The 6,792-nt window shown below is 47.5% G+C and overlaps 1 pseudogene; it reads left to right on the forward strand.

Moving 5' to 3' along the window:
• The first annotated feature begins 2,016 nt into the window (after window positions 1–2,016).
• LOC126471877 (5S ribosomal RNA) lies at window positions 2,017–2,134 on the forward strand (annotated as a pseudogene).
• The last annotated feature ends 4,658 nt before the right edge of the window (window positions 2,135–6,792 follow it).

Below are 6,792 nucleotides of genomic sequence, written 5' to 3' on the forward strand. Positions count from 1 at the left end.
CATTAGTCGAGTCACTGTCACGTCGTGTTGCGGCACTGTTGCGTGCTCGTGGGGGCTCTACACGATACCAGGTGGACCAGTTTGTTTGGTTCTCTAGTGTATATGTTTGATGTCCTCCATCCATTCGATCTGATATCGATCCCACACACTTGAGTGATATTCCAATATAGGACACACAAGTGTTTTGTAAACAATCTCTTTCGTAGACAAATAACAGTTTGTCAGTATCATACTGACGAATCAGAGTTAACCGGTTTCTTTGACTACGACTGGTACATACACCACCATATTGTTACACCTAGATAGTTGTATGAGTTTAGCAACTCTAGTGGCGTCACATTAATCCCGAAGTTGAAGGAAATTGTGTTTGAATCAGATCCGATTGAGTATGTTACACTCCCTGACATGTAAGCGTATTTTCTGTGAGAAGTCCTATTTCAGCTAATGCCAGCAGCTAAGTATGTGATAAATAAAATATTCAGTAAATGGCCAACAACACTTCAGTGGAAAGAAATTTAAAAGTTTTATAGCCTGACAAAGTCAGTGTCATTTAGAGATGGATCACAAGCTGGTATTGGAAAGAATACGGAAGAAAATTGGCTGTAGTCTTTAAGTATCCCAGCATTTAACCTAAATTATGTAGGAAAACAATGAAAAAGGTTAACAAAGATAGCCAAAAAGGATTTGTACTACGCTCTTGTCGAATACAAAACCAGTATCTTATCCTCTGCGCCATCTTACTATGTCTGGGAGAAGAAAAACGAAGAATGTTGCAGCAAACGACCAATAACGGATTTACTTGACAAAAAAATATTTGAGCGAGTGATGGTAAGTAACAGAAATGTGTGACATTCGTCGTAAAATGCAGTCAGCCAATGATGTTCTCTTTGTTCCATATTAATGGTTAAAAACGAAAGGTAGAAAGAATCTTATTTTCCATACAAGACGAATACGTGTATTAGCATAGGAATTGTGAACCTGACAAGTACTCCATCATACTGAGAGCATTACATCTTATCTCCAAGCAATTTGTACCAACGAGTAACTAAAATAGACACCTTCCTAACAGCGTGCAATACTCGCTTTCATTCACTAGAGGCTGCCGGCTCTTTGTGGAAAGGATTCTACAAGATATCGCTATTGTGGGGCAGCCATTTTAATCTACTAGCATGTTTTCTTAAAACTTGTATTGCACGAAGCATAAAGGAGAGGACGATCGTTGGTAATCAATCTAGTAAGTAAACTGGTCAATAGGCACGTAGTATCTGCATAATTTGCACAACAGATATACAACTAACTTGTTGTATAGTCTGCCGAACGTCAAAACGGTAGATATTGAGATAAGTGACTGCGGAAAGCAAACTCAACTAAAATCGACCAACAGTGGAAAGGTATCTGGACCCGATGAGATACGTATGACATTCTATACAGATTATGCGAAGAACCTTGCTCCCATTCTAACAGCAGTTTATCGTAGGTCGCTGGGAGAACGAAGGGTACCAAGCGATTGAAAAGGCTCACGTAATTCTAGTTTAAAAATGGATCATCGGACAACAGCATATAATTATAGTCCTGACTCAACCTGTAGAAGAATAATGAAATATGTTTTATACTCACACATTACAGCACCATAGGTAAAGGCTCAGACTGATGCCGTTTTCCTTCACATTCGCGAGGCATTCGATATAGTTGGGCACTGTAGTTTCGTGAAATACGAGATGATCGAGTATCGTACCTGATTTGTGACCAGTTTCAGGAGTTCCTAGCAGATAGAATTCAACACGTTGTTCTTAACGGAACGAAATCTACAGATACAACGGTAACTTCGGGAATACTCGAAAGAAGTTTTATAGGAACATTGTTGTTCACAATATACACTGCGGAACACCACTAAACGACCACTTATACGAAAACCCATGTTTGTTTCCAATTGCGATGAAGAAGTTTGAAATTCGGATCAAAGATGCCTACTACCTTCCTCTGCAATATGATATTGCAATGCCTGCGTTGTTAAGAGGCAACGACCTTGCCGCAGTGGATACACCGGTTCCCGTCAGATCACCGAAGTTAAGCGTTGTCGGCCGTGGCCGGCACTTGGATGGGTGACCATCCGGGCCACCATGCGCTGTTGCCATTTTTCGGGGTGCACTCAGCCTCGTGATGCCAACTGAGGAGCTACTCGGCCGAATAGTAGCGGCTCCGGTCAAAGAAAACCATCATAACGACCGGGAGAGCGGTGTGTTGACCACACGCTCCTCCTATCCGCATCCTCACCTGAGGATGACACGGCGGTCGGATGGTCCCGATGGGCCACTTGTGGCCTAGAGACGGAGTGAGTGCGTTGTTAAGAAGAACGATGCAATGCTCCTTCGGAGCGAAGGAACAGGTACTGTGGGGAAATACTTGAAACATATCTGCAATTGCGAATATGAACAACCATCAGCTGTATATTGGAATGACGACAGTGAAAACTTCCATGCCGTCGTTCTTGCGTCCGAAGGAACATTGCATCGTTATTCTTGACAACACAGGCACTGCAATATCATATTTTTTATATGAATGCGTGGTGTTTGTTTTTTCGGACATGTCCGGAAGAACAGGCACCATTCGGAATCTTCAGCTGTGATACATATTATGTAAACTGAAGATGGAGGGGAGAGAAAGGGAAGGAAATGATATCAGCTGCATCGGGCCTTTAGCGGAATCAGCGGCGACGAGTGAAAATGTGCGCCGAATCAGGACTCGAACCCGGGATCTCCTGTTTGCTACGCAGCTCCATTAACCACCTCGCCATCAGGAGACAGCGAGACCACAAATGCATGGACTATCTCAGCACGCTCCCCTGCCAACTCACATTCCAACCCAGCGCCACCTTGACAACACAGGCACTGCAATATCATATTTTTTATATGAATGCGTGGTGTTTGTTTTTTCGGACATGTCCGGAAGAACAGGCACCATTCGGAATCTTCAGCTGTGATACATATTATGTAAACTGAAGATGGAGGGGAGAGAAAGGGAAGGAAATGATATCAGCTGCATCGGGCCTTTAGCGGAATCAGCGGCGACGAGTGAAAATGTGCGCCGAATCAGGACTCGAACCCGGGATCTCCTGTTTGCTACGCAGCTCCATTAACCACCTCGCCATCAGGAGACAGCGAGACCACAAATGCATGGACTATCTCAGCACGCTCCCCTGCCAACTCACATTCCAACCCAGCGCCACCTACCCCCAGTCCCCTTCCATGTCCGTGCTTGCTAATTTTGGATTCCCACTGGAGGTCGAACGATACTGTGCATCTGCACTAAAGATCGAGGACTCATTTCCCTTCGAGGCGAATCAATTATACAATGAATCCACAAACCTCAGTGTGGATGCACAATGTCGTTCGACCTCCTGAGGGAATCTAAAATTAGCGGAAGTGGAGGTCATGGATGGGGACTGTGGATAGGTGACGTTAGGCGAGAATGCGGGTCGGTCGGGCAGTGTGCCGAGATAATCCGTGCATTTATGATAACACTGCGTCCAGATGGCGCCGTGGTTATTGCGATTGCTTAATAAGCAGGAGATCCCGGGTTTGAGTCGTTGTCTGGCACACGTTTTCACTCGTCGACGCTGATTCTGGGTAAAGTCCCAATGCAGCTGATATCATCAGTTCCTTCCCTTCCCTTTTCTTTCTCCCTCTCAACCTTCAATTTACATAATATTGTATTTATCCGTCATTACCAGGCAGCGACTTTCAATTATCATGTCCTCCCCTGTACGGGCGTTACATAATAAGTGTACGAGTACAGGTCGTGATACAGGAGCGAAGGTATACGGAAGTTTGGGTCTACCTGTGAGTCGTGCACGTATAGCCAAAGCAGTTAAGGCGACTGCTCACGTAAAGTACGAAATCCCGGATTCGAGTCTCAGTCCGGCACGAATTTTCATCGTCGTCATTCCCTTACACGGCCGATGGTTGTACGGATTCATAACTGCGAATATATCTCATATGTTGTCTGTAACGGTGCAAAAGCATGACGCGCTGTGACGTCACTAGCGGGCTCGTCAACCCTTCACATAGCAAGGTGTCGACGCATGTGAAGAAAAGATCAGAGCTCAGAAGTTCGCGTAAGGTGGGTTAATGACGTCACGGTGGCACTAAGTTGCACCTCAATTCCTCCCAAAACCACCGTGAGCTTGACATATGGCGCGGTGGCCACACCCCTTCTTACCCAAATTTCACGGCTTCTTTTGCCGCGTCTGCAATTGAGATCAGAACCGCGACACCCATCACTGAAATCATGCGGTTTCCTTATGGGTGGCCGAGGAAAACATTTCAGACACTCTACCGCTCAGAATGGACTCGAAAAGTCCTTAGGGAGTGGCATAAAGAGCGTCAATGAAACCGGTCCTTTCCTTGACACGTTCATTCCCACACATTTCCCTGTAGAAAACAAAAGTACACAGTGTTATGAGCAACAGAATGGCGTTCTTTAAAACCTTTGACATTGCTAAATGTAAATTTCGTGTGACTAGGGCCTCCCGCCGGGTAGACCGTTCGCCAGGGGCAAGTCTTTAAATTTGACGCCACTTTGGCGACTTGCGCGTCGAAGAGGATGAAATGATGATGATTAGGGCGACACACCACCCAGTCCCTGAGCGGGGAAAAATCTCCGACCCAGCCGGGAATCGAACCCGGGCCCTTGGCATTAACATTTTGTCGCGCTGACCACTCAGCTACCGGGGGCGGACTTGACATTGCTGACCCCTGGACACATCAAACCTTCTCTAAGCACAGACCGAGCAAGGTGGCGCAGTGGTTCACACACTGGACTCGCATTCGTGACACAGCTGATTTTCTTCCCCATTCTTCCCTAATCCCTTCCTCATTGTTTGGTCCCCCCCCCCCCCCAAAATCAACCACCCAACCTCTAAAGACATCGTAGGCCAGCGATCCCATTGAATGTGATCGCACCCCATTGGAGTGCAGTGTGACCACAGCTTTTTGTCTTGTGTACAGAGTGGAACTACTAAGGACTGTTCAAAACAGTTCCACGAAATTTGGACGTAATGGTGCTTATGTCTTTTCAGCCCTCCAGTTTCGTGTCCTCCTGTGGCGTGATCATGTAAGGGTGCGACATTGACATATATGCGAATGAAATGGCAAAAAGTCGACCTAAGACCTCCCAGTTCGGCAACATCCTCGGTACCACCCGCCCACCTTTGTTGTACAGAGAGAAACTGTGTCTTAGGCACGTGCAGACAGCCTATGGTGCTACTCCTGAACCTGCTAGTATGCATGCAGAATCAGAGGGGTGTCTACTGGCTGCCTGCCTGCAGGCGCCTAGGACTCTCGTCACAGTTTGTCATTTAGCCTCCAGGAGAGGCTTGGATTCATTGGAAAATGTTGGGAGAAAAAGAATGGGAGGAAGATTGAAAGACAGCAGCGCCTTTCGACCCGCCTTTTTCCCACTTTATTTAATCAATTGAACTGATAATTACATGCTCTATGGTCAATGAGTCCGCAGCTCGTGGTCTCGCGGTAGCGTTCTCGCTTCCCGAGCACGGGGTCCCGTGTTCGATTCCCGTCGGGGTCAGGGATTTTTCCTACCTCGAGATAACTGGGTGTTATTGTGTCGTCTTCATCATCATCATTCATCCCCATTACGGTCGGAGGAAGGCAATGGCAAACCACCTCCACTAGGACCTTGCCTATTAAGGCGGAGCGGGTCTCCCGCGTCGCTCCCCTACGCTCTGTAAAGAAGTATGGGACTCATCATCATGGTCAATGAGTCTATCAAAGAGGGTTGACATTGGTTGTAACGCTGAATACAATACTAATTAGAAGCATGAAATTATTTTATGTGGATGAGACGAGCGCTTATTTTGGCTGGATAGCCACGGCAGTCGCAGGTGAGACTTAATGGTGCCAGTTCAGGGAATGCGGCAGGCTACTGCTATAGAGAAAGAAAAGGGGACCCAGGCCGGTGCTCTAGCACAGTCAAAGGCGCTGCAGAGGACTCAGCCTGAGCCATGGATGGTCACTGGCCATACGGAGCGGAGAACCCGACGCAGGCCCATGGCGTATTGTCCCTGAAGGCAGAGAAAAAAGCAGTTTATATAATTTCATTCGCCGAGTTGCTGTGGAAGGAGGTAGCAGCAATTGTTCCTGGCTGAGGCAAAGTGCATTCCGCCATTTCGGTAGGGCCCTCATATTGTTTCCTGGGAAGCTTCTTGTAAGATAGGTATCAGTTAGGCTAAGCCCGCCCGGTTGGCCGTGCGGTCTAACGTACGGCTTTCCGGGTGGGAAGGAGCGCCTGGTCCCCAGCACGAATCCGCCCGGCGGATTTGTGTCGAGGTCCGGTGAAACGGCCAGTCTGTGGATGGTTTTTAGGCGGTTTTCCATCTGCCTCAGCGAATGTGGGATGGTTCTCCTTATTCCGCCTCAGTTACACTATGTCGGCGATTGCTGCGCAAACAAGTTCTCCACGTACCCGTACACCACCAGTACTCTACCACACAAACATAGAGGTTACACTCGTCTGGTGTGAAACGTTTCTTGGGGGTCCACTGGGGGACCGAACCGCACAATAACCCTCGGTTCGGTGTGGGGTGACGGAGGGGTGAAGTGGACTGCGGTGGTCGTCGTGGGATTGTGGACCACTGCGGCTGCGTCGGGGACGGAGCCTCTCTGTCGTTTCTAGGTCCCCGGTTAACATACAATACATACAATCAGCTAGGCTGGCAAAAACATTTTGCGGAAACTATGCTGTAGCCAGACACTGGTTGGCTGAGAATGTTGTGTA

Source organism: Schistocerca serialis, chromosome 3, assembly GCF_023864345.2.
Source record: "Schistocerca serialis cubense isolate TAMUIC-IGC-003099 chromosome 3, iqSchSeri2.2, whole genome shotgun sequence".
NCBI lineage: Eukaryota > Metazoa > Arthropoda > Insecta > Orthoptera > Acrididae > Schistocerca > Schistocerca serialis.